This window comes from Pongo abelii, chromosome 4, assembly GCF_028885655.2.
Source record: "Pongo abelii isolate AG06213 chromosome 4, NHGRI_mPonAbe1-v2.0_pri, whole genome shotgun sequence".
NCBI lineage: Eukaryota > Metazoa > Chordata > Mammalia > Primates > Hominidae > Pongo > Pongo abelii.
In genome coordinates this window covers 168,199,714-168,225,416 of record NC_071989.2, presented here as the reverse complement: position 1 = coordinate 168,225,416, position 25,703 = coordinate 168,199,714, and the positions used below count along the sequence as shown (strand labels likewise).

Sequence of the window (25,703 nt, the reverse complement as noted above, 5' to 3'; positions counted from 1 at the left end):
AGAATGATTATATGGGTACTTGAAGCATGGTTTCTACTGAATGTGTATCACTTTCATGCATCATAAAGTTGAAAAGTTTTAAGTTGGACCATTGTAAGTTGAGAACCATGTGTATAAGTCTTATGGAAGGAGGAGGAGAGGAGAAAAGGGCAAAAAACTTATTTAACGAGTTGGTGGGTGCAGCGCACTAGCATGGCACATGTATACATATGTAACTTACCTGCACATTGTGCACATGTACCATAAAACCTAAAGTATAATAATAATAATAATAATAATAAAAAGATTAAAAAAAAAAACTTATTTAAAGAAATAATGGCTGAAAACTTTCCAAATGTGGGGAGATATGGAAGTCCAGGTACATGAAGCTCAAATGTCTTCAAACAGGTTCAACCCAAAGAGTACTTCACCAAACCCGTTGTAATAAAAACATCAAAAACCAAAGACAAAGAAAGAATTTTGAGAGCAACAAGAGAAAAGAAACTCACCAAATACAAAAGAACACTATAAGATCATCAGAGGATTTCTCAGCAGAAAACTTACAGGCCAGGAGAGAGTAGGATGATATAGTCAAAGTGTTGGGGAAAAAAGGCAACCAAGAATACTTTACCTAGAAAAGCTATCCTTTAGAAATGAAGAAGAGATAAAGTCTTTCTCAGACAAACAAAAACTGGGGAAGTTCATTACCACTAGACCTGCCTTACCAGAAATGCTAAAGGGAGTTTTTCAAATTGAAATAAAAGGCTGCTAACTAATAAAATGAAAACATATGACAGTATAAAGCCCACCGGTAAAGGTAAGTATATAGCCAAATTCACAATATTCTAATATTGTAATATCAAGATGTGTAAATTATTTTTAATTCTAGCATAAAGGCCAAAAGACAAAAGTCTTAAAATAACTATAGCTACAATAACTTGCTAATAGATACACAATATAAGAAGATGTAGATTATGAAATCAAATACATAAAATGGGGGAGGGGAAGTATAATTTTTGTATGCATTCAAAGTTAAGTTGTTATTGGCTTAAATAGGCTGTATGCCTCATTGTGACCCTGAAGCAAAAATCTATATTTAATACACAAAAGATACAAAGGAATTAAAGCACACTACTACAGAAAACAATCAAATTATAAAGGAAAACAGCAAGATAGTTAATATCCCAAATGTGTAAGGAACTCATAGAACACAATACCAAAAAACAAATAACCCAATTAAAAAATGAGTAAAGGACCTGAATGGGCATTTTTCCAAAGAAGACATATATATGGTCAACATGTACATGAAAAGATGCTCAACATCACTAATCATCAGGGACATGCAAATCAAAACTATAATAAAATATTATTTCATACCTGTTAGAATGGCTATTATCAAAAAGACAAAAGATAAATGTTGGCAAGGGTGTGTAAGAAAGGGTACTATTGCACACTGTTGGTGGGAAAGCAAATTGATACAGTCATTGTGGAAAACAGAATGGAAGTCTCTCAAAAAAATTAAAAATATTATTAACATATGATCCAGCAATTACACCTCTGGGTATATGTCCAAAGGAAGTAAAATTTCTAATTTGAAGAAATATCTGCACTCCCCTGTTTATTGTAGCATTATTCACAATAGCCAAGATACAGAAATAGTCTAAGAATCTGTCAACAGATGAAAGACTAAAGAAAATGTGGTATATGCACACAATGGAATGTTATTTGGCATTTAAAAAGAAGGAAATCCTGCTATTTGTGATAACATGGATGAACCGGGAGGACGTTATGCTGAGTGAAATAAGACAAACAGAAATACAAACACTGCCTGATCTCACTTATATGTGAAATCTAAAAAAAAGTTGAACTCATATTAACAGAAAGTAGAATGGTGACTATCAGAAACTGGAGTGTGGGGAGAAAGAGATGTTGTTCAAAAGGTACAAATGTAGTTTGTACCTATAGTTAGAAATGTATTTTATATTTGAAATTTGTCAAGAGAGTAGACCTCAAGTGTTCCAACCCCCAAAAAGGTCACTATGTGAGGGCTGCTAATTAGCTTGATTGTGGTGATCATTTTACAAAGTATATGTATATCACAACATCATATTGTACACCTTAAATATATACAGTTTTTATTTGCCAATCGTACTTCAACAAAGCTGGGAGAAAAACTCGTTCCTTTTTTACTCCATCCTCTTATTGTTTCATAGAGATAACGTTTTATCTCTATGAAGAAAATACTGACTTATTGTTTGATTGTTTGTTTGTTTTGAGACGGAGTCTCGCTCTGTCGCCCAGGCTGGTGTGCAGTGGCGCGATCTCGGCTCACTGCAAGCTCTGCCTTCTGAGTTCATGCCATTCTCCTGCCTCAGCCTCCTGAGTAGCTGGGACTACAGGTGCCTGCCACCATGCCCGGCTAATTTTTTGTATTTTTAGTAGAAACAGCGTTTCACCGTGTTAGCCAGGATGGTCTCGATCTCCTGACCTCATGATCTGCCTGCCTTGGCCATCCAAAGTGAATACTGACACATTTTTTAAATCTTTCTTCTTTCACTGCATTGTCTTTGTTTTCTCAGTGTTTTATTTTCCCTGTTAATTTACTTTGCTATCTACATTTCAAGTTAGAAGCCATGCTTAGTCTTTGACTACATCAAGGGGAGCCTTTGGCTATTCTTTGACTTATAGAGAAATACTGACCAGAAAAGACCCACCACCACTCCACTGGGGATACCCAAAGGGCAGTAACTGTGGGATTCTTTTCTTGTGTTGATCTACTTCCCCTGAGAACAACCATCTAATCTACCTGTGTAGTGCGGTGAGCCTGGCTGCTGCATTCTGGGAGCTGAGTGGTGGAAGGCAGCTGGAGTCCTCCACATTCAATGTAGCATCTTTCACTTAATCCCTCTGCTTTTAATAAAGCACATGTGATGTTCTCTGTCTCTGTGCCCAGCTGTGTCCTGAGCCCAGAATGTCTCAGTTTCAACTCCCTGGAGAGGACACATTCTGTTTTCTGCTGGATTAAGGAAAGGCAAGTTGCCTAACTGCTCAGGCTGCGGGATGGACTCTGAGAATTCAATTGCTTTTTTTTTTTTTTTTTGAGACAGAGTTTCGCTCTGTCGCCCAGGCTGGAGTGCAGTGGCGCTATCTTGGCTCACTGCATTCGCCATTCTCCTGCCTCAGCCTCCTGAGTAGCTGGGACTACAGGCGCCCACCACCACGCCCAGCTAATTTTTTGTGTTTTTAGTAGAGACGGGGTTTCACCATGTTAGCCAGGATGGTCTCGATCTCTTGAATTCATGATCCGCCCACCTCGGCCTCCCAAAGTGCTGGGATTACAGGCATGAGCCACCGCGCCCAGCCTCAGTTGCTCTTTAATCAGACTTAAACCCATCCTCCTATGTTCAGACCCACCTACACCTTGGCTTGCAGAGGAGCTCTGAGTCTCCAATTCCTAAGATGCCAGAGGTTCTGTGGGGTGAGCTGACTTGCTTTTTATGATTCTCTACCCTCTTGCCTTTCAGGCTTTCCTTTGGCTCTTAGAAGACCCTTATGAGTTCTGCATCCCAGCTTGCATTCTGTTGACTTCTCTCATTTTCCCACTTTCTTTGTCTTTGTGGGTTTTACCACCTTCATTCAATCAATGTCATTTTAGCTGAGTTTGGGGAAGAAACCAAAATTAATAGATCTGTTCACTCTGTGACATTTAAATAGAAGTTTTCAGGGCATCTTGATTTTTTATATTAAAGCACCTTGATTTTGTATGTTATTTATGGTAAAATAAATATATTTTATTTATTTCCCATTATAATTAGGGAAAATAAACATTGTAAGGGCTATTCTGAGATCCTATTAGCTTTGACCATATATTTTCTAAAAAAAAAAGAAAAAAAAGAAAAGCAGGTGACACTAAAAGTACTATCTCTTTCTGTGACAGCTTTTTTACATGAAAACTCAGTTCAGGTCCTGGAAAAGCCTGGCAATTCCGTGGTCTGTAGGGCCAGTTCAGGGTTGGAGAGAGAGAGACAGCAGAAATGTGAAAAGCAGTGGAAGGAAAATGCAAAGAGAAGAAGGGCTTGGCCAGGAGAGGGTGGGGAAGAAGTCACCCCAACAAATCCCACCTTCTTCACAGAACTCTCCAGAGTCAGGCCCTGCCAAGCAGAATAAATACCATCATAATAAAACCCTTTCCAAAACAAAAAGAGTTTGAGAGGCCAGCCGATGTCAAATCTAACAGAAATCAATGCCACAAAATCCCAACCAAACTTGAGAATTAGGGCAGTCCCCCAAAACTCATTGCAGTGGTCTCTGATCTCAGAGATACCTAATGTGGTCAGTGGGAAGGGTGGGGGCACCAGGAATGGGACCAAGGAGGGTATGGTTATGTTCCCTCCCTCCCTGTTTCTCTGAGGAAATTTAATTTCTTTCTTGGGGGTTCTTTTTCCTGCCAGAATCCCTAATTCTTGGTGAGGCCACAAAACCTTCATCTCATTTCTTTTGTTTTGGGTTCTCTGCTTTTATGTGCTTAGGCAGAAGCCGAATCTGTAATCCAGTTGCTGTTATTCATTTGACTATTTTTTGAAAATGCAAATAGATCAGTTCTGAACCCTATTATAGCCCATCCATGTCCCCTCCAGCATCGGGCCTGCTGGAGTGCACTGTAACCCCCTCGCAGGATGACTCGCTATTCATATTTAGCAGGTGCCGCTTGCTGTCTAATCCTCTTACCCTCCAATGTGTTTTAGCCACTCGCTGCAGCATAAAAACATGCCATGGTAACTATGTACTTAACAGCCTGTGTTCTTGGCCCTTGATTCTGAACCAGGAAAGGAAACCAAATAATGATCAACTCATAAAATGAAATGCGCAAATTAGATTTTGTTCTTCCCGTGGCCCAGCCCCCAGGATTATGGTGACTAATGCAGCAAATGGAGTGAAGCACAGAGATTTTGAGCCCGAGGGGGAAGCACAGCTTTGGCTGCATGTCAGAGGGTTAGAAACCCAGGGAAGGAAACTGCCTGGAGCAGTCCTGCCCAGTGCCAAAACAAAGTGGGGATGATTGCAAAGCACCACAGTGGTTTTCTCATCCAATTCTATCTGAAATCCCCTGGAGAAAATCCACAATATGTGGTTTTCTAGCCTATAGTTGCTTTTAATAATGGTGGTCCAATTTCTAGGAGGTTGAACATGATACAGCCCTGGCTTAATACCTTACAGCTGAGTTAGCCATCAAAGTAGTGGTTTCTGTGGCAGGAAGAGGGCAGGGCTTGAGAAGGAACTTCTAGAGTGCTGGTATGATTCTGATTTTTTATCTGGGTGCTGGTTCCTCAGGGGTATTCAGTTTATGCAAGTCCATCAAGCTGTACATTTATGACATGTGCACTTTTCTATGTATGTATTATTCTTCAATAAAGCATATTTTTTAAACTTACATCAGTGACTTTTACCTGTCTCGAGTCACAGAGCCCTTTGAAAATCTGATAAAGGATGTGGCCCTCTCCCCAGAAAAACTCACAAAACCCCTAACTGTGCATCTAATCTTGGGAGTCTCATTGACTCCCTAAAGTCATGAACAGAGGAGAGAGGACCCATGAGCCCCAAGTGAAGATTCCCTGCCTTCCAGGATTCTCTGCTTTCTTTGTTATTTTCACTGCCATTTCTACTCAATTGCAGAGAGTCACCCATGGATCCTGCAGACAGGCTACCTGCCCAGCATTTCCACATTGCCAGCCTGGCTCATCTCTGGTCTCCTTTGTCCCCAGTTCATCCTGGGCACCTCTGTGTGTGTGCATCACGATAGGCTTCTGCTCAAAACCTACACTGCCTTCTCATGGCTAACTGGAATAAATGGAAACATCTCCTCCCAGATTTGCAGAAGCTCCATCAGACCCCCTTTCTTCCCTACCCAACCCCATCTCATACCCTTCTCCAACCACAACCTGAAATTTCAGTGAAGTTCCCAATGTGTTGATTCATTCCTGCCTTTGAACATTCCACTTTTCTCAGCCCCAAATCCCTCTTTTTTGTGTGTGAAGCTCATAAAATAATATAGCTACCATCCTGCCTTCTCTGATAACCCTTTCTTGACTACACCAACAAAAACCTCTCCCTGTTTGAAACTCTGTAGCATTTTTCTCTCTATCCCTGATTTCATTACATGGTCCTGTATCATCATTCATTCATTAATTTGTTCTTTCTATAAGAACTGTCTGTTATTTTGTTTAAACTCCATTAGTTTTTGATTGCTATAACCAATTACCACAAATGTCGTGGTTTAAAACAACACAAATATATTATCTTACAATTCTCTAGGCCAGAAGTCCAACTTCACTGGGTCTTACTGGGCTAAACTCACTGGGTCTCACTGGGCTAAACTCAAGGTGTCAACAGGGCTGTTTCTTTCTGGAGGCTGTAGGAGAAAATCCATTTCCTTGCCTTTTCTACCTGCAAGAGGCTACCTGAATGTCTTAGTTCATGGCCTCCTTCCTCCACCTTCAAGGCCAGCAACAGAGGGTTGAGTTCCTCTCACATGACAGCACTCTGCCCTCCTTTTGTGCCTCTGTTTCTCCCTTTTAACGACCCTTGTGATTACAGTGAGTCCATTCAAATAATCCCAGATAATCTCCTTATTTTAAGATCAGTAGATTAGCAACCTTAATTCCATCTGAAACCTAAATTCCTCTTTGCCATGTAAGGTAATATATTAACAAGTCCAGGGATGGGGGGGCAGGGGCAGGTGCATTTTTCTGTCCTACCACAAATTCTGTAGTACTTTCTTCTCTACATCTGATTTTATCACATGGTCCTGTATGATTCAGTCATTCATTCTATAATGAACATCTGTTGTTTCGTGGTCCAGCATCTATTTACCCCATTTCTAATTATAATATCCCAAATTTATCCCTGGGAGTCACTACATCCTGCACTCTCAGGTAACATGTAAGGTTACCGTACACGTACTCCGTGGAGAAAAATCCCACCTCAAGTCCAGCTTTGGTCACAGTGACTCTTTCAGTGATGGGCATGTGACCCAATGAGAATCAGATATTGGTGGAACTGGTGGGAGAGAGGCATATGTTCTTTGCCTTTGTATGTGAATTGGAAAGATGAGACTCTGGAAGTGCCAAGAACACCACGGGAAGCCTGGAAATGAAACCCACACTGGAAAAGGCAGATCTGACAGAATATTAATGCCATCATTTGAGTCCCCTAAATCAAATCACGACTGAAATCAGACCAACCTCTGGGCTTTTCAGTTATGAGATTTAGAAATCTCTTTTTTAATTAAACCAGGTTGTATCTGTCACTTACAACAGAAAGAGTTCTAAGTGAAACACATTCTTTTATTCACTCCCTTATTCAACAGGTTCACCCTGCCTGCCTACATTTGTATCAGGCACTGTGAATAGGAGATACAGTCATGAAACAGACAGACATGGTCTCTGTCCTCATGGAACTTAGACATAAAGTGGGAAGACTGACAAAAGACTGCCACACTTCAATATAATATTGCTATTATGATAGCAATTATGAACGCATTCAGCATAGACAGGTTACCTAAAATCTGGGGTCAGGGAAGCAATTAAGCTGATGTAATAAGGTGAATATGAGTTCACCAGGCTAAGGTAGGAGAGAGGTGATGATAAATTGTGTTTCAGACAAAGGAAAGAGTATATGAAGGGGCTAGAAGGCAAAAGATCTCTACTTTTTTTCCAACTCTCTGGTTGCCTCTACAACCAGGACATAAACTCCTCTGAGCTGTGTTTTGAATTCTTTCTACATTAGGAACAATACCTAGTATAGAGGACTTGCTCAAGAAAAAAATCTGTTGACCAACGACTATCTGTAGTAATATCTAAGGCCAGTTTAAGCCCTCATTTTCCTTTTCTTCAGTGGCAGGTTGACAATTTCCCTATCTAGATATAGGGTAATATAATGATAGCAAGAGTGAAGACAGGAACAGTATCAATCAATGCTAAACATTTCTTGAGCCCTTACCATATATCAGGTACTATTCTAAGCAGTACATATATATATATATATATATATGCCATTTATTTATATATATAAGCAGTTTATATATATATAAGCAGTATATATATATATATATATATAATTAGCAGTATATATATATATATTTAGAAATAAGGTCTTGCCTTGTTGCCCAGGCTGATCTTGAACTCCTGGCCTCAAGCAATTCTCCTATCTAGGCCTCCCAAAGTGCTGGGGTTACAAGCATGAGCCACTGTGCTCAGCCCTATATGCATTATTTAATCCTCACTACCCTTTGAGGTAGTTGTCATTATTATTATTATTACTATTGCCATTTTACACATGAAAATACTAAAGCCAAAAAAGACAAGCAATTTGTGGAGTATGGTAGATACTTCTGATTGACTAACTGATAATCATTCTCCCTGTCTTCTCCTTGCTAGAAGAACCTCAGTTTTGTTCAGAGGATCATGTGTTGCAGGGGAGTGGAGTCCTACCCTAGGCCCAGGGGGACGTCATAATCGGCTTAAGTCAATGGTAATCCCATTCGCACTGGTCATGATTATGCATGTGAGACACAACTGTACACAAGAAGACATGAAAAGAAGTCTGCTAGGAATCCTTGCAGACTAAAAGGAGGTACATGAGAGAGACGCTCTTTCTGTCTCTGGACATTGTCATATGCATGGAGTACCTAGAACTGGAGCAGTCTTCTTAGAACCATGAGAGTAAGGTAGGAGAATAGGGTCTAGAGACAGGGAGCTTAAGAGCAACTCATGGCTCACTTCTTAGAATTGAACCAAAAGGAAAATCCCACCTCTCCATGCCCAGGTGACAATGGGCTGGAGGCCCCTCCCTCAGCAAAACTCGTCTCCCCTTCAACAAATGGGAAAGGCCTCTGATTGGCCAGGAGCCCAGCCTTTACCTCGCCCTTTGAATGGCCACAGGCAAAGCCGTCATTCGCACAGGGGCTCTAGCCTCTGATTGGTCATAGGCCAATTCTTCATTAGCATAGGGTTTAACCAATTGGAAGCCTCTAAAGGGTGTTATTAAGTTCTTCTAGTTAATAAAAACCCCAGGGGACATTATACTCAAGGCTCTTGAGCTGCTTGCTCAAGCCCACTCACACTCTATGGAGTATACTTTCGCTTTAATATTAACAAATCTGTGCCTTCATCTTCCATTGCTTTGTTTGTGCATTTTGATCAATTCTTTGTTCAATGCACCAAGAACCTGAACAACTCATAGTCCAGACTTCCCATCCGGTAACAAGAGGAGTCAGCTCAAAGAACAAGCTGATAGAAGGAGGATGACAGCCTGAAAGAATAAGAAGAAATTTGTCCTTAACGATGTTATTAAGCTGCCAAATTGGCCAACCCCAGCACTGTCTTTTCTCTGGCCTTCTTGTAATATGATATGCCACATTTCTTCTCATTTAAGGTGCCATCAATTGTGAGATGCACCATTACATTGTCTCTGACTAAAAAAAAATTGTAATGCTGTCAAATTAACTATGACGCTATATTATCATTTATAATTTTTAGAATATATTTTTAGAATATACTTTAAGAATTTTTGAATATACGTAATGAAAAAGTCCATTTAGATTTACTTATGCCTAGATTTTTAATACCACATATCACTCCTGAGCATTTAAATTTAAATATAAATTTACTAATTTAAAGTAAATTTAGCTGGGCACAGTGGCCCATGCCTGTAATGCTAGCACTTTGGGAGGCCGAGGCAGGCAGATTGCCTGAGCTCAGGAGTTCGAGACCAGCCTGGGCAACACAGTGAAATCTCGTCTCTACTAAAATACCAAAAATTAGCTGGGTGTGGTGGCATGCGCCTGTAGTTCCAGCTACTTGGGAGGCTGAGGCAGGAGAATTGCTTGAACCCAGGAGGCAGAGGGTGCAGCGAGCCAAGATAGCACCATTACACTCCAGCATGGGTGACAGAGTGAGACTCCATCTCCAAAAATAAATAAATATGTAAATAAAGTAAATTAGTCAAGGTATTCCTAAATCTGCTTTACATTGAGTCAAACCCTCTTGAATCACTTGTCCAATCAGAGTTATCCATGTTTTAGTTTTTCCACATACGCTTGTCCTCTGTACCATGAAGAACATTGGTGATGCTGTGTTTCTTAAGAAAGTGCCCTTCTGTAATCTCTGGAATTGTTCCCAAGAGGCCATCACCATTCTGCAGGTTCGAAGCACAAGGACAGGCAATGCTTAGCAACAGCAATTGCATAACATACCTCATACCAGAGATGTTAAAAATATAAAATGTATGTGTGTGTATGCACACGTGTGCATGCTTCTTAGGTTATAAAAAGGTTATAAAAAAGGTTATAAAAATATAACAATTTTTTCTTATTGTTAACACACTTTTAGTTTGGTTTCTATTATTTGCAGTAAAATGCTTCCTTTCTGATTCAATGGTCATCAGTTTAATAAGTATCAGAGCTTAGATTTGAACCCAGTCATTATAACTCTAGCCTAGGCTTCTGATCACTATGTTAAACAGCTTTTGGTGTTTTAGATAAAGTGGCAGATCTGATTTGTTGACAGCAATTCCCTGGAGTGTTGCATTGAGAAGATTCTGAGGCCATGGTCTACTATCTGTGACCGCCATGGAATCCTGAGTGGTGAGTCATATTGTGCAAAACACATATTTACCTTTCTTAGATAATTGTCTCAACTCTCAACTTTCATTCAAAGCCATGGATTCCTACAGCTAGAATGGGACCAGCCTCAATCTAAACATTTCAGGGTTAATAGGCAGGATAAAAGGATATGAAAATTATGTATTGCACATCTCCAGAGGGTACCATTCACATAGACTATGGTGTAAATGGCAGTACCTGATTACGTGCAGTAAACAACTTGCACAATTGTCCATGGCAGGCCTTCAAATAGTAATTCTCTATTTCAACATCGTGTATACAAACTTCACAGCTAATTGCAATCATTTATTCTGAAATTTTATACCCAGTATGAAGGTCAAGTTATTTTTATGTCTAATTAAATTTCTCCTGTTTAAATTGAATTCTCTTCCTGGATGACACAGACTTAAGAATAATACAAAGCATTTAGTCTGGCTCTGTGAAGGCTTGATATTCATCAAACATAAGTGAATCATTAAAAATCTTTCATATATTTGAAGGCAATAATTAAGTCTCCTATTCTCATTAGCTTCTCCAGCTAAACAAACCCAATTTACTTCACAAGCTATTACTACGGGTAGGAACTATCCATGCTAAGCACTTTGATTCATGACATCCTTTCATCCTCACTATAACGCTATAAGGTGGGCAGTTATCCCATCTTATGGGTGAAGATGGTGGTGGGTAGAAGTGCAGATGCTGAAGTCAGACTACCTGGATCCAAAATATCCTGCTTCATATGATCTTGGGCAAGTCACTTAGTCCCTTTATGCTCCCGTTGCCTCAACAACGAAATGGAGATATTGCAGTACCTACTTCATAGGATTGCCTCAGTGTTTCTAGGATTCATCATAATGTCTGGCACTTAGTAAATAATCAACACTCTTTTGCTGGTATTGTGATTATAGTTCCAACATTCCACATGCAGGAAGGGACTGAGCAGGGATTTGAACTCCAGGACACTTTTCCCCACTCTGCCTCTCTAACTCTGCCACAGATTTGAAAAGGACTTTAGAGACTCTGTCATCCAAACTCTTCGTTTCACAAACAGGGGACCAGAGGCCCACCAAGGATCATTCCTACACGCTTCGCTACCATGGAGAACAGGGCTCTCAGAATAGCCACTCTTGGCCTGGCACATTGATTCACACTTGTAATACCAGCACATTGGGAAGCCAAGGCGGGTGGATCCCTTGAGCCCAGGGATTCAAGACCAGCCTGGGCAACATGGTAAGACCTCGTCTCTACAATAAATAACAAAAATTAGCCAGGCATGGTGGTGAGCACCTATAGTCCCAGCCGCTCAGCAGGCAGAGATGAGAGGAATGTCTGAGCCGGGGAGGTCGAGGCTGCAGTGAACCGTGATCATGCCACTGCACTCCAGCCTGGGTAACAGAGCGAGACCCTGTCTGAAAAACAAACAAACAAACAAAAAAAAAAAAAATAGCCACTCTGTCACCTGTTTTAATGCTTCAGACCTATCTACTGGGTTAAGTTTCCCCTCCCATTGGCATGAATGGAGAGGCTTTTGAGGAAAAAAAAATAGCCAACTTATAACAAATAACTTGAAGCTATGTTCTGGTTTTTGGCAAGAGCTCTCCCTCCTGCAATGCCAAACTGATAGAGTTTCAGAGGAGTTCCTGGGCCTGGAACCTCCCAGCAAACCTAGGAGCTCACCCAGCCCAGGAGCAAGTGCATGCTTGGGAACTCCAGAGCCCTACAGCAATTATAGGGCATTATTTGCTTGCCCCAAGGACTTCTTTTGTGAATTAATGTCTCCTATTAAATATGAAATCCAAGATAATAAATTGTCCTAAAGGGCTCAGATGTCTTTAATCGTGGTTTTATCTTCTCCCCCAGGCCTGGTGACTTCTAATGAGTTCCAGCTCACATCCTGGATGAATTATCGTTGAAGGAGTGTGTGCACTCAGTGAAAATAAACTAGCAGAGACTCGTGTTTACTCTTTAATTCCCTATCCAAAAATAGTTTCCTTTTTAAATAACATTTTTCAAATAGAGGAGTGAATGCTGAGTAGCCCCTTGTGCGTGGTTCCCCATGCTCCCAAAAAAGAGACGTACACGCAGTTGGATTTATGGAGTGCAGTAATACAAACTTGAAACATCTGTGACCTTTGACAAGTCTTTTCCCTATCCCAGGCCTCGGTTTATTCATCTATAAAATGAGGAGACTAATAGCTACCTCTCATGGCTGTTAGGAGGATTCATGTAAATAAACTGTCTAGTTCAGCGTATATAGTAAACGTTGAGTCTTTGGAAAGGTTAATTTTTTTTTTTTTTTTTTTGGAGAGATGGAGTCTCGCTGTGTCACCCAGGCAGAGTGCAGTGGCACAATCTCAGCTCACTGCAACCTCCGCTTCCCGGGTTCAAGCAATTCTCCTGCCTCAGCCTCCTGAGTAGCTGGGACTACAGGTGCACGCTGCCAGGCTCGGCTAATTTCTTTTGTATTTTAGTAGTGATGGGGTTTCACCGTGTTGCCCAGCCTGGTCTTGAACTCCTAAGCTCAGGCAATCCGCCTGCCTCGGCCTCCCAAAGTGCTAGGATTACAGGCGTGAGCCACTGTGCCCGGCCTATATTTTATAATGCTATAAAAAGTTGCATATAAATTGAATTTGGGAAATCCATCCCGTTTTCCTATTGATTTACTTGATTTCAAAGATACTTCATCTTTTTTCTTTACTTCTGCCAGAATTATAACAGATGATGGCTCCAAAATGATTTTCTGCCTGCCTCTGCTTTCTCTAAAATAGTCATGATCTATAAGCAAATTCTTAAATGCCCTAGGGAATTACTGTTTATAGGAATCCTGTGTTGAAGTAATGCAGTTGCCTATAAAATAAAGAATCGCCTCCTAAATGATCTGGCTTGTAAGTTGGTATGTTGAGTTTCCATAAGTTGAACCTACATCATGAGGATCTCTCCATTTCAATTTCCCCAGCTACCTCATTGGTTAAAAAAAAAAAATTAGGTGCAATTTTTTTATGCTCTGAGAAAGGGAAGGATGAAGCTGCCCCCACTGCTTTCTATAGAATAGGTCACTGTTGCTGTTATTTAAAGCTTTAATTTTTTAGAGCAGTTTTAGGTTCATAGCAAAATTGAAAGGAAGGTACAGAATATCCCATATACCCTCTGCCCTGACACAAGCATAGCCTCCTGTATTATCAACATCTCCCACCACAGTGGTGCATTGGTTACAACTGATGAACCTCCATCCACACATCATCACCCAAAGTCCATAATGTATACAGTAGTCCCCGCTTATCCCCAAGGAATAGTTCCAAGACCCCCAGTGGACGCCTGAAACCTGGGATAGTACTGAAGCCCATACACACTATGTTTTTCAGACCTAACCAGTGGGTAGCATAGACAGTGTGAATATGCTGGACCAAGGGAAGAGTTAAGTCCCGGGTAGGACAGAGCAAGATGGCTCAAGATTTCATCCATGCCACTCAGAATGGTGTGTAATTTAAAACTTGCTAATTGTTTATTTCTGGAATTTTTGTTTACTATTTTTGGACCACAGTTGATCACAGCTGACTGAAACCTTGGAAAGCAAAACCTCAGATAAAGGAGACTACCACATAAGGGTTCACCCTTGGTGTACATACTACAGATTTAGACAAATGTGTGATGACATGCATCCACCATGATAGTCTCATACAGAGTAGTTTCACTGCCCTAAAAATTCTCTGCGCTATGCTTATTTATTACTCTCTCCGGGCTAACCCCTAGCAACCACTGGTCTTTTTACTGTCTCCATAGTGTTGCCATTGTTTTGTTTTGTTTGTTTTCTATAATTACTTCTTCTTTCAGCATCTGGAAGACGAAAGGGCTTGTAGGCAGGGTCCCTCCCAGCCCTGGTGGTGAGGGAATAGCTTTGAGTGTGAGCATGTGAATCTCGGCGTGGGTGAAGGGAAGGGAGCTGAACTTCTGAACGGGAGCCCGGGTCTGGGTGGAGATGGAGCCACTGACAGAAAGAGCCCTTTGTCCAAACAGCCACCATCTCTCTTCCCAGCACCTTTTGCCCCCTTCCCTCATGCATTCCTTACAGGGCTGCTGCAACCCCACCGAGAAGAAACCAAAACTCGGAGAGACTCTAGTCAAGGGCACCATGACTTCCTCTTCCGCTCTGAGGGAATGAGTCATCCTCTGGTTTCTCCACTGATTAAAAGAAGAATATAAATATGTACTACCCTGGGGAAACCATGCAGTCTAAGGATGAAACCTCAGCCATTATTTATATGTTTAAGATCTACCTTGGTCCTGGCAGGCGCTTTAGGTTATGAGAAGGCACTCTGAGAAGGAAACCAAGAGCAAAAGATTAGAAAAGAAAATAGTTGAGGATATTTTCACCTAAACTCCTGTTGTGGGTATAAAATTCACAGTCACAATTCTGGAAAAACTGTTTCTATGAGTGACACAAAAAAACCACATCAGTTTTTTTACATCAAGATAACACCATTCAAAAGAGATTACAGCCCATCTCTTTTGAGTAATTTAGTCACCTGAATTGAAAGTTCTCTCTCACCCCTTTCTCCTTCTTGTCTCCCCAGGAGCGAAATTAAGTTCCCAGAAGACTTGTTATACCCTCCTGACTTGTTCTCCCCTTCCTCGGGAAGGGCATCTGTTCCAGGTAACACCTGCCATCCTGGCTGGTCTAGGTAACACCCAATGTCATGGCTGGGCATTGGCTTTTTTCCTTACTACACACACTTCTAAAGTGTCCACAGCTGATGTGACAGTGGCACAGTAAATGTAGGTTGTCCTCCCTGTGACTCGGCCTCCACTTGGTTCTCTTGATCCTGTTGTGCTCTCTCTCTGAGCCCCAACTTTTGGCTCATCCATACTAAGACTGTGCCACTGTGTCCCCTCAAACCACATCACAATGATCCCATGCAAATAACTGGTTCTGACTTCTTAACTACCTTCCTCTCCTCTACCATATGGCATTGAACATTTTCAGATCTCATGCACACCCAGTGGACCTGAGGGAAACTCAGAGACAGAGTACTGGGGAATATCTCAAATCATTTCCAGTCAAAATGCCAGCATACTGCTCAACTGAGGCCACCTCATGTTGGCATGGGGCACCCCAACAGACAAGTGGTCTCTTCCCAGGATTTAGATCCTGTTTTTAGATCTCCAGCCCTCTCCACTCCTTGGTGGGTTCTACACAAAGCAGGAGGGAAGGGGCAGGCAGAGGATAATCATTCTATCTTCGACCTGTTCAGAGTGTTGATGTGAATCCTTAGAGGATCCAAGGAGAAAATGTACATAAGACATTAAGCATGGGGCCTGGCACAAAGTGCTCTATCCATCTTACCAAGATTAAAGTATCCTCATCAGCTAGCACAGTCTAATATGTAATCAGTTACTTGATTGATTTGTTAATACAGCTGTGTTCTCGGCACCCATGCCAGCACCGTACCTTACACATAAGAAGAGCTCAGAAATTCTTTGCTGAATTCATTCATTTTGAGGCATAAAATCCAATCTTCCTGAAGACAAGTTCTTTCCTTTCCACTGAACTGGTGGGATGTGGGGAGAGGGGGTGCTGGTACTTCATCTGGGGACCCCGAAGGGACCAGGATATGAGTTGGCTAGAAAAGGGGCAGGTAAGTATGGGGCTTTCCCACCCACAGTAGTCCTGCTTCATGTTCTTCTTTCACAATTATTTGACAGGGTGCCCCATGAAATCAAGTGGCTAAGTCAGATTTAGGAAATGGTTTTGAAATTGATGGGTGCAGGGAAGTACCCTTGAGTCAAAATCAGAAGAAAGTGAGTATTGCTGATTAAACACACTCCTCTTACCTTGAGATGGGAAGCAGCTGTGGGAGGTGACACAGCAACAAGAGGACCTCACTCAGAACTGTGACTCGCATACATCGGGAACATAGATGGTGAACGAGTGAATGAATGAATGAATGAATGCTTCCAGATGGGCATTCTAAACTTCACATTTTTTGTTTGTTTGTTTGTTGTTTTTTTGTTTTGAGACGGGGTCTTGCTCTGTCACCCAGGCTGGAGTGCAGTGGCACAATTCTCGGCTCACTGTAACCTCTGCCTCCCGGGTTCAAGCAATTCTCCCTGCCTCAGCCTCCTGAGTAGCTGAGATTACAGATGCCCACCACCACGCCCAGCTAATTTTTGTATTTTTAGTAAAGATGGGGTTTTGCCATGTTGGCCAGGCTGGTCTCAAACTCCTGACCTCAGGTGATCCGCCTGCTTCGGTCTCCCAGTGCTGAGATTACAGGTGTGAGCCACCGCGCCTGGTCTAAACCTCACGTTTGATCCCCCTTTGTTCTGAGGGTCACCCTGGTGTATGTTACTAGACAACACCTTGGCCATCTGAGCTTCCAAAATTGATGCAGATAGAACAGCAAATGCCCTTGGTGCACCTGTCACCCGAGCAGTAGTCTTTGCCCACTATGCAGTCTTTCATCCCTCACCCCCCTCCCTCCCTTCCTCTTGAGTCTCCAAAGTCCATTATGTCATTCTTATGCTTTTGCATCTTCATAGCTTAGCTCTCACTTATAAGTGAGAACGTATGGTATTTGGTTTTCCATTCCTGAGTTACAGTAAGTTCTGTTTTATAGCAGAGTAGAGTAACTATAATTAACAACAATGTATTATATATTTCAAAATAGCTAGAAGAGAAGAATTAAAATGTTCCCAACATAGAGGAATGACAAATACTCAAGGTGATGGAAACCCTGAATACCCCGACTCGATTATTACACATTTGATGCATGAAACAAAATTTCACATGTACCCACTACATATCAATAAAAAATTCAAAAAATATTTAAAAAAACAGCAAATGCCCAAAACGGCATGACTCATTATTGCACATACATGAACAAATCCCTGGTACACCACACTTCAGCCCAACAGCAAATTAAACAAAAGCTAGCTACCTCAGAATGTCCTACAGTCTACTCAGTGTGGGCATCTGAGATGCATAAGAACCAGTAATCAGAGCTTTGTGGCAGGGATGTAGGAATAAAATGTAATTCCTGCCATCAAGATACTTATAACCTAGTTGGGAGAAAAAATAAACACAGAGATATAGATCTATTCATACTAGGAAATATGTTTGAAATTACATTTGGGTGATATAGTCATTTCAAGCTACAGGTTCTGAAAATAGCAGGTGATATCTTTGAGGACCACAGAGGTGGGGGGAGACTTTCTGGAAGAGATGAGATGGCCTGAGTCATGAGCATGACTCAGATTCAGACAGGCGGTGGCTGGTGGAAGGGGGAGTCCCTGAACACTGAGGAGGCTGCGTTTTCATTTGTCACCTTGCTGGAGGATCCTCTGAAAAGACAATGGGGAGAGTCCCAGCTAATAATAATAATCACCACATGTCAGGCATTGGGCCAAGAGTTTGGCATGAATTATCTCAGGGAATCTCTTCAACAACTCTCCCAATATCATGTGGCAGATACGGCTGGAGTCTCTTCTTTCTCCTTTGTGACAGGACTTCAATTTTGTTTGAGGCAACTATATGTTCAGTTAAAATACTTGATATCCCAGCTTTTTTTTTTTTGCAGGTAGTGTTGGTCATCTTAGCATAGTGTGTCCAACAAAGTATAAGATGTAGTCAGTGAATGGGGCTTTCCAGAAAGCTCTCCAAAGGGGGACAGATGTGGCTGGCTCATGTCTTCAGCTTCCTGCCATTTTGTCCATTCCCCTTTATCTTGCCTGCAACCAGGGAAGCCACCCTGTGGCTCTGGAAGATTCTGGGAGCCTGTGTCCTTGATGGTCCCTGGAACAATGGTACCAACCCTGGCTTGCCCACTTCTGAACTACTTATTACATGAGAAAAACAAACTCCTATTTGGTTAAGTCACTGCCATCTAACCTCTGTGATTTCCAGCAGATGCAATCTTAACACATATAGATAGGTGCTGTTCGTACCTTGTTAGACTGGGAAACCAAGGCTCAGTAAGTGTCACCACTCATAAGCAGCAAATCCAGTATTTAAATCCAGATCAATGCAGAACAAGGCTGGTTGGTGCCAAAGCTAGACTGAGAACCTGTGAAACTACTCCAGAGTCACATTAAAAATTAAAGAAAGAAAGCAAAGCAACCTTTAGCAACTTTTTAACCTCTCATATAACCTTTTCACAACCTACTTTTTATTAGATACTGGTAGGTGTCTCTTACCCCCAAAACACTGTTTCAGAATTTCCTAGAAGGCAGGACCAGGACTACAGCTTTAATCATGCTTATAGCACCAATTTCTTCCCCATTTCCCCATGCCCAGCTCTGGCTATGCGGGCACCCAAAAATACTGGATGGATTTAGTTTTTTAAAAAATCACTCAGGATAAAACTCAGGATTAAAAAAATCACTCAAGATAACTGTCTCTGGGAAAGCCATCCCTTTATGTATGGATGTGTGTGGTTGTGCATGTGTGCCTGAGGGTGTGTGTCACATTGTGCACGTATGTGTAAATGGGTATCCAAGTGTCTGAGAGCAGGGGCAGAGAGAGAATTTTTTTATTGCTGTCAAATTCCATCCTTCCACTCAGCTCCTACAGACCTACAGTGACAGCACCAATGATTATATTAGCGATAACTAAACTTTTGTGCAGGACCTGAAAATTTAATTTCCTTGTGGGAAGCGGTAGAGAACTAAGCTTATTTGGGGCCAAGAACTCATGAACTTTCCCAGAAAAGAAAGAGAGAACAGCACATATAGCCACTGGCCTCTGATTTTTCTTGAAAAATAAAAAGGCACAAGCTCAGTTTTGAATGCCCCCTTTAGAAACAGCTCCAGATTCTTTTTTCTCTGTACGTAACCCACATCAGAGTGGGTAGGAAGACACAGCAGCCCTTGAAAACTCATTGAATTCATTCCAATTTATTCTGTGATTTGTGATTTTTTTCTTTTTTGTTTAAAGAAATATAATTCCATTATTTTTTTTCTTCTCAAGTTGCTTGGATGGTCAAGACCCTGTGATATATACTGCGTATTCACCATGCATTAGAAACTGTTTTAAGAGTGTTTGCATGCTTTATCTCAGCTAATGTTTCCACTTTGAAGATCAGAAATCTGAGGCACAGAGAACATAAGTAACTTGCCTAGGGTCACACAGCCAAAAAATGGCAGAACTGGGATTCAAGCCCAAGCAATGTAGCTGCAATGCCCAAGACCTTAATCATACCACTGTATAGCCTGATAAGTCTGGAACTCTCCTCCTGGTGTCTGAGTATATGAGTTCTTTGAATATAAGCAAAAAATGCCACTTCTGCTTAATTTAAGCCAAAAAAAAAAAAAGACAGAAAGTGGAAAGAGAGGAGGGGCACATGATCCATGGTTTCAAGAGGCAAAATCCCAGGAGAGCCTCCTTGTCCCCATCTTAGTTGAAGCTCATCCCTTGAGTAGGGCTGGGCTGGGGACCTAAGCTAACCATCCCAGGTTGCTTGTGAAGAAATGGAAGGTGTGCCACCAGACCAAGAGGATATGGATATAAGGCAGGAGAAAATGAGGCATGTATATGCTGCCATGTCACCAAGAAAGGAACAGATCTGGAATGGAAGTTAGTTAATTTGAGGTTGAATTCTGATATAAACTTGGTACCATGAGATTGACATTCAGGTATTTTCAAAGTGATCCATCCTTAGAATTCATCCATTCACTCAATCGTGAATGTTCTTTCACTAAATAGTCCTTATTGTGCCCAAGTAAGGTACTGGGAGATTCACTATCCCCAAAGGGCTCCCAAAGAATGGTCATGTGAGACATCAGACATATGTGCCCATTCACGTTCCAAGCTCCATTACACATCATTGATAATCAGATGCAGGGATAGGTTCTGGGCATACAGCAATGACAAGTCAGATACAGTCCTTAACTTCCATGAGGCATATGCTCTGCATGCCTAATCCTTCAGCAGATACGACAAACTAGGATGGGCATTGTGATGGGGCAGTGCAATGGTCTGGGAAGACATATAGCAGAGGAATGCAATTTGGAACTTCCTGGATATTTTCCATTTAGCCACTCCCAGATCCACTTTCCACCTATTTCTATCCTTTTTTGTACCCCTAGGAGGATCACATTTATGGATCCTTTGGTCCACTGGATCTTTGGTCCACAGGCTCCCAGCTAGGTTCAACCAGTGGAGGCACTGGCAGGAGATTGGAAAGAAGAAGGAGGAGAACAAGATGGAGGCATTTATTTGCCCAGCTCCCTCCCTGATAGGTGGCTATAGATTGGCTGCCTCTCTCTGCGTGAGGCCACAGGTCCCGTGAGGTGCCCTGTCGTACATCCCTACAGCTACCACCACCTTCTCCTGGCCCCAGTAAGTGCTCCCTTCCTGCCTGTTCTAGCTTAGCAGGGGAATGGCTACCAGACCTTCTTAGCTCCCACTTTTCTTGTCAGATTCCCTTAAATCTGCCCACACCTTCAGGAAAGCCCCTTTATTTACTTTGTTTGAGTGAACCATGTTTCCTACAGGGGGAAGTAAGGTTTACCTAGGAAGTGACATAAAAGCAGACATGTATCTGCTTTTAAGCAACAATAGCAGACGATAATGCACTAGGCAACCTGCAGAGCAGTTAGTCCCAAAAGCAACTACCATGTGTGTTCTGTCAAAGAACTTTTATTCCCAGTCTTATTAATTCAATATTGTAAATGATATGTTAAAAATAGTGGGGGAATGCCAAAGAAATACCCAGAGTTAATGCGATGAATCCCCCTATATGAGCACTGTGGGATGTCTGCCCAACCCACACAGCCAAGATATGCTCCTTCAGGTGTGTCCTACCCCCGACCACAGCTGACTGAACCACAGGTAGGCAGACACCAGGCCTAAGCTGGGCCAATGAGTTTCTCCCACTTTGGGGACTGAAACGCAAGCACGTTCCTCCTTCTCTGCTGCCTGCTTCTGAGGATAAGCAGAGGCCAGAGTTCCGGGTCCCACATGCCATCACTGCACACAAATGTGCAGCAGCGGTCCATTGAGCATGTACGGTCCTCACTTATTTGTGTGTTTTTAACTGAGTCTCCTGGCAGATGGCAATTACAATATTTCTTTAAGGGGTAGCTTTTCTAATTGGTGCAATTGGGCCATGGGCAGGGCTGGGTATCCTCATGTCATATGTCCACCAATGCAGTGAAAGCCAGTCCAGAGAGAGAAGAGATGAGGTAGACATTCAGAGGAGCCAGAGATGAGAGACTGTGGCACCCGAAGTGAGAAGCTGTGAGAGCACGTTCCCCAGGCGCCTGTGCCACTTCCGGTCCAATCAGCCATTTCCACCCCTGGCTTCCCTAAGCTGCCTATTACAATCAGTTCCCATAATTTGCTGAGGCGAGCTTGAGCAACTTTCTATTACTTGTCTAGGGGGATAACATTTCTAAGCTATTAACCAATGTGCTCTTTATTCTAGAATTTCCTTATACCCCTGGACTGCTCCCCTTTTTGTGTTCAGCCTAGCAGTCTGCCTTCATTCCCTCAAGGAAGAGCTGACATAAAAGAAAGCAAAGGGGAACCAAAAAAAAGAAATTAATGATTAACTTTGAGCTTCAAGAGCTTAAGCATAGGCAAATAGGAAGGCTTTGTGCACATACAACATATTTGAGAGAATATGAGTGGAGTAAAGGTAAGGCATCCTATTCCCAGAATAGAAAGATGTCCCTAGGCCGGAGAGTAAGGGGGCGGGGAGAATACAGATCAATTAGGACCTAATTTGTAGGACTCAAGGACAAGGTGAGAAAGCATCTAGAGATGGCTCAGGCTCTGCTTGAGTCAGCACTGTCCTTCCATATTGCCCAGGAGCTATGCAGACCACTGGAGACATACCAGGGTCCATTCCACTGTGCACCATATGTTTCCTGAGCTAAGGCACCTGGGAAAATCCCCCTCCCATGGGAGCCAGCACCTCACCACTGACTGCAGAAGTGATGTCCATCAGACTCTGGTACTTTCTTCATTCCACTCTGAGCCACCCACCTTCTGTGGCACCCACCGACCAGAGTGACCAGTTCAGCAAGCACCATACATAGTATCGCCAGAGTAGCAGGATCAAGTGATGCGACCACTTGGAGAACTTGTAGTTCAGCAAGAAATGAGACTTGATAAAAATATCATTTTATCTTTGTGGGCAAGCTGAGAAAATGAGGGTGAGATGGCAGCACATTTGGGGGAATTGGGAACCATCCGAACAACCGATGTGCTTGAAGCCTGATTAATTATGCCAGGGTCCACTTTGAAAGCAGTCTCTGTCCTCAGTCCTCAACTCTGTCCTATTCAGGTGGCAGCTAATCAAAGTAGAGGCCATTTCCTGACTCAGCAGAAAACAGAGTCATGATCAGCTGCAAGGTCTGCCACGGCTCGGACGTGGCACCCAGCACACACTCCTGCCATTTGCTTTCTCTGCCCTCTACCACAGCATCCCTGCCACAGCTCTTTTCCTCCTGCGCATGGACCACCCAGAAATCACTCTATGGCTTACTTTTTGTGTCGTGAGTACCAGTAAGCCACTCAAATGGACTACAGAAAAAAAGGAAAGGTATATTAAAAGGATACAGGGTATCTCCGAGAACCCTGGAGAGGAGCTCATCTGGATTCTTTCCTAGGCGCACTACCACGATGAGCAAAATCAAAGAAACTAGACAATTCTGTAGTTGGATTTTTAAAAACTCCAACTGCACCAATCCTAGATGGGAAGGAATGCAGCTTGATGCTAGCACATGTGATAAAAACACTTAGGATTTTGACTGCCAGCTCAGAATGAGTCAACAATGTGATGTGACTGCCAAAAAAGCCAGTGTAATCTCGGGCTGCACTAAACAGAGAGGAGTGATGGTGCGGCCTTCAGTTCAGAGAATCATGTATCAGGGCCCAGCGAACAAAGAAGGGCAGCCAAGGAGGACTCAGAATCATGCCATATGGGGGAAAATAATGGGAGTACCTGGGATATTGCTGTCTGGCCTCCTTTTCAGGGATTGGTGGGAATGTTCTGGACCTGAGCTTACCAGTAAAGAGTCTAGGGTTAGACTGCCTAAATTGAAACCCCAACCCAGCTACTTACTAGCTTTTTCCTACATGCCAAGAATGAAATATTTATTCCTCATCACTACCTTCTGAAGAAATACCATCTTCATCCCTATCATACAGATGAGAAAATTGAGGCACAGAGAGGTTCAGTAGCTTGCCAAAGGTCACATTGCAAGCAAATTGAAGAAATATCCTTTGAATGCAAGGAGAGTGTACTTTCTTTGTTCTTCCCCTAAGCAGCTATACAACCTTGAATCTTGTCACTTCTCACTATACTTCAGTTAGCCCTAGGGCTACATGACCAAGTACCCCAAAACATAGAGACTTCAAGCAAAAACTCCTATTTGTTCACAAATCTGCAATCTGGGCAAGACTTGGTGGGGACAGCTCACCTCTGCTCTACTGGCATCAGCTGGGGTGGCTCAAAGGTGGGGTTGGAAGCCTCACTCACTCTCCATTTGGTACCAAACATCTGGAGGCTAGAACAGCAGAGGATCCTTGGACATCACTCTCTGTGGAGTCTCTCCACATGCGCTCTCCAGCATAGCACCTGCAGGGTAACCAAACATTTCACACGTTGGCTTGTGGCTCCCTGGCATACATCCTGAGACAGATGGAGACAGCCAGGTAGATGCTTTCATGTCCTAGCCTCAGAAGTCACATCGTGTGACTTCTATCATATCCTTAGTACAATCAGAATAACCACAGTGCTTGCCTGTAAGGATGAATTGAGACAATGCAGGTAAAATGCTTAGCACATTGTCTGGAAGCTGGTGAAGATTCTATAAATGTCAGCTGTTGTTATTTTAAAAGTGGCTCAAAAAAGACATCTTAAAAAGACAAATCTGCTACTACTACCAAAAACATGTGTCACGCACCCTTAAGCCCAGCAAATACCTTTTGTCCACTGGTGTCTTTCCTTGCCCCATGTAGTCAGACACTGCAGCTCGCTGCTCTGGGAAGTCACACCCCACCCTCTCGTCCCATCCCTCTGATAAACAAGGCCAGTACTTGGAACTGCCTGGGTTGTGCTTCCCAGGAGGGGTACCTTTGCTGACTCAGCTGGGAAGGCATCCAGTGACTCATCAAGTATCAAAAATTGATTAAACGTCCTCAGGTCTTGGGAAGGGAGCAAATGCCCAGGAGACCCAAGATCCTCTCTTACCCCAGGACCCCAGTGGTTCCTCAGAGAGGAAAACATGGGCTTGAAGATTAACTGGGCCTTCATATGAGCGGAGGTGTTAGTCATTCTGGGCACACACACATCTCCAGTATTAGTAAGAAGAGTTGCCAGCTCCCTTCTGAATATTCAAACTCATGGCTAGACCCCCTCCCACATCCATTCCCATGGCTTCAATTACCATCCAAGCTAATGAGTCCTAAATCCATATCTCCAATCCAGAATTATTTCCAGAGCTTGAGACCTGCCCCACTCAGACGTCCCAAAGGGCCCTGAAACTCAGCATGCCCCCCTAATGTTGGACTCATCTCCTTTCCTTCACCCAGACCACAACTCTCAATGAAGATTTCCATGGTGCACACAGTGGCCCAAACCAGAAATCCAACTCACCTTGACACACCCCCCAGGAGTGACCCATCACAGGTTCTGCAGTTTCTACCTCCTAATCTCCCTCTGCCAAGAATTTTCTTAGACAACATCCTCATAGCTTCTGAACCCAACTCTATCCTTCTCCAATTTTCCCCTCGCTGCTGTAAGATCTCTGCCAAATGCAAACATGAGCATCGCCACCCTATGTAAGACTCTCCAGTGATTCCCCCTTGCCTTCCAGATAAAGTCCATGTTTCTCAACATGGTTCCAAGGCCTTGCTTGATCCAGCAACTATGCACCCATTACAGGCTGAATTATGTCCCATAAAATTCATACATTGAAGCCCCAGCCTCCAGTAATTTAGAACATGACTGTATTTGTAGCTAGAGTCTTTAACGAGGTAATTAAGTTAAAATGAGGTCATGTGTGGGGGCCCTTAATTCAATATGCCTGACGTCTTTACACAAAAAGGAGATAAGGACAC

General features: G+C 42.6%; 2 long non-coding RNA genes across 2 annotated transcripts in view; one reads left to right on the top strand and one right to left on the bottom strand.

The window, feature by feature from the left end:
- The first annotated feature begins 8,546 nt into the window (after window positions 1-8,546).
- LOC103890764 (uncharacterized) lies at window positions 8,547-11,869 on the top strand. The gene is made up of 3 exons (XR_008525595.1): window positions 8,547-8,704; window positions 10,545-10,621; window positions 11,691-11,869. It is a non-coding gene; the product is annotated as an uncharacterized LOC103890764 (long non-coding RNA).
- LOC129059596 (uncharacterized) overlaps window positions 9,957-25,703 on the bottom strand; it is a 43,589-nt gene continuing 27,842 nt past the window's right edge. The window contains exon 3 of the long non-coding RNA XR_008525591.2: window positions 9,957-10,173. This is a non-coding gene — a long non-coding RNA (uncharacterized LOC129059596). The remainder of the gene's footprint in view (window positions 10,174-25,703) is intronic.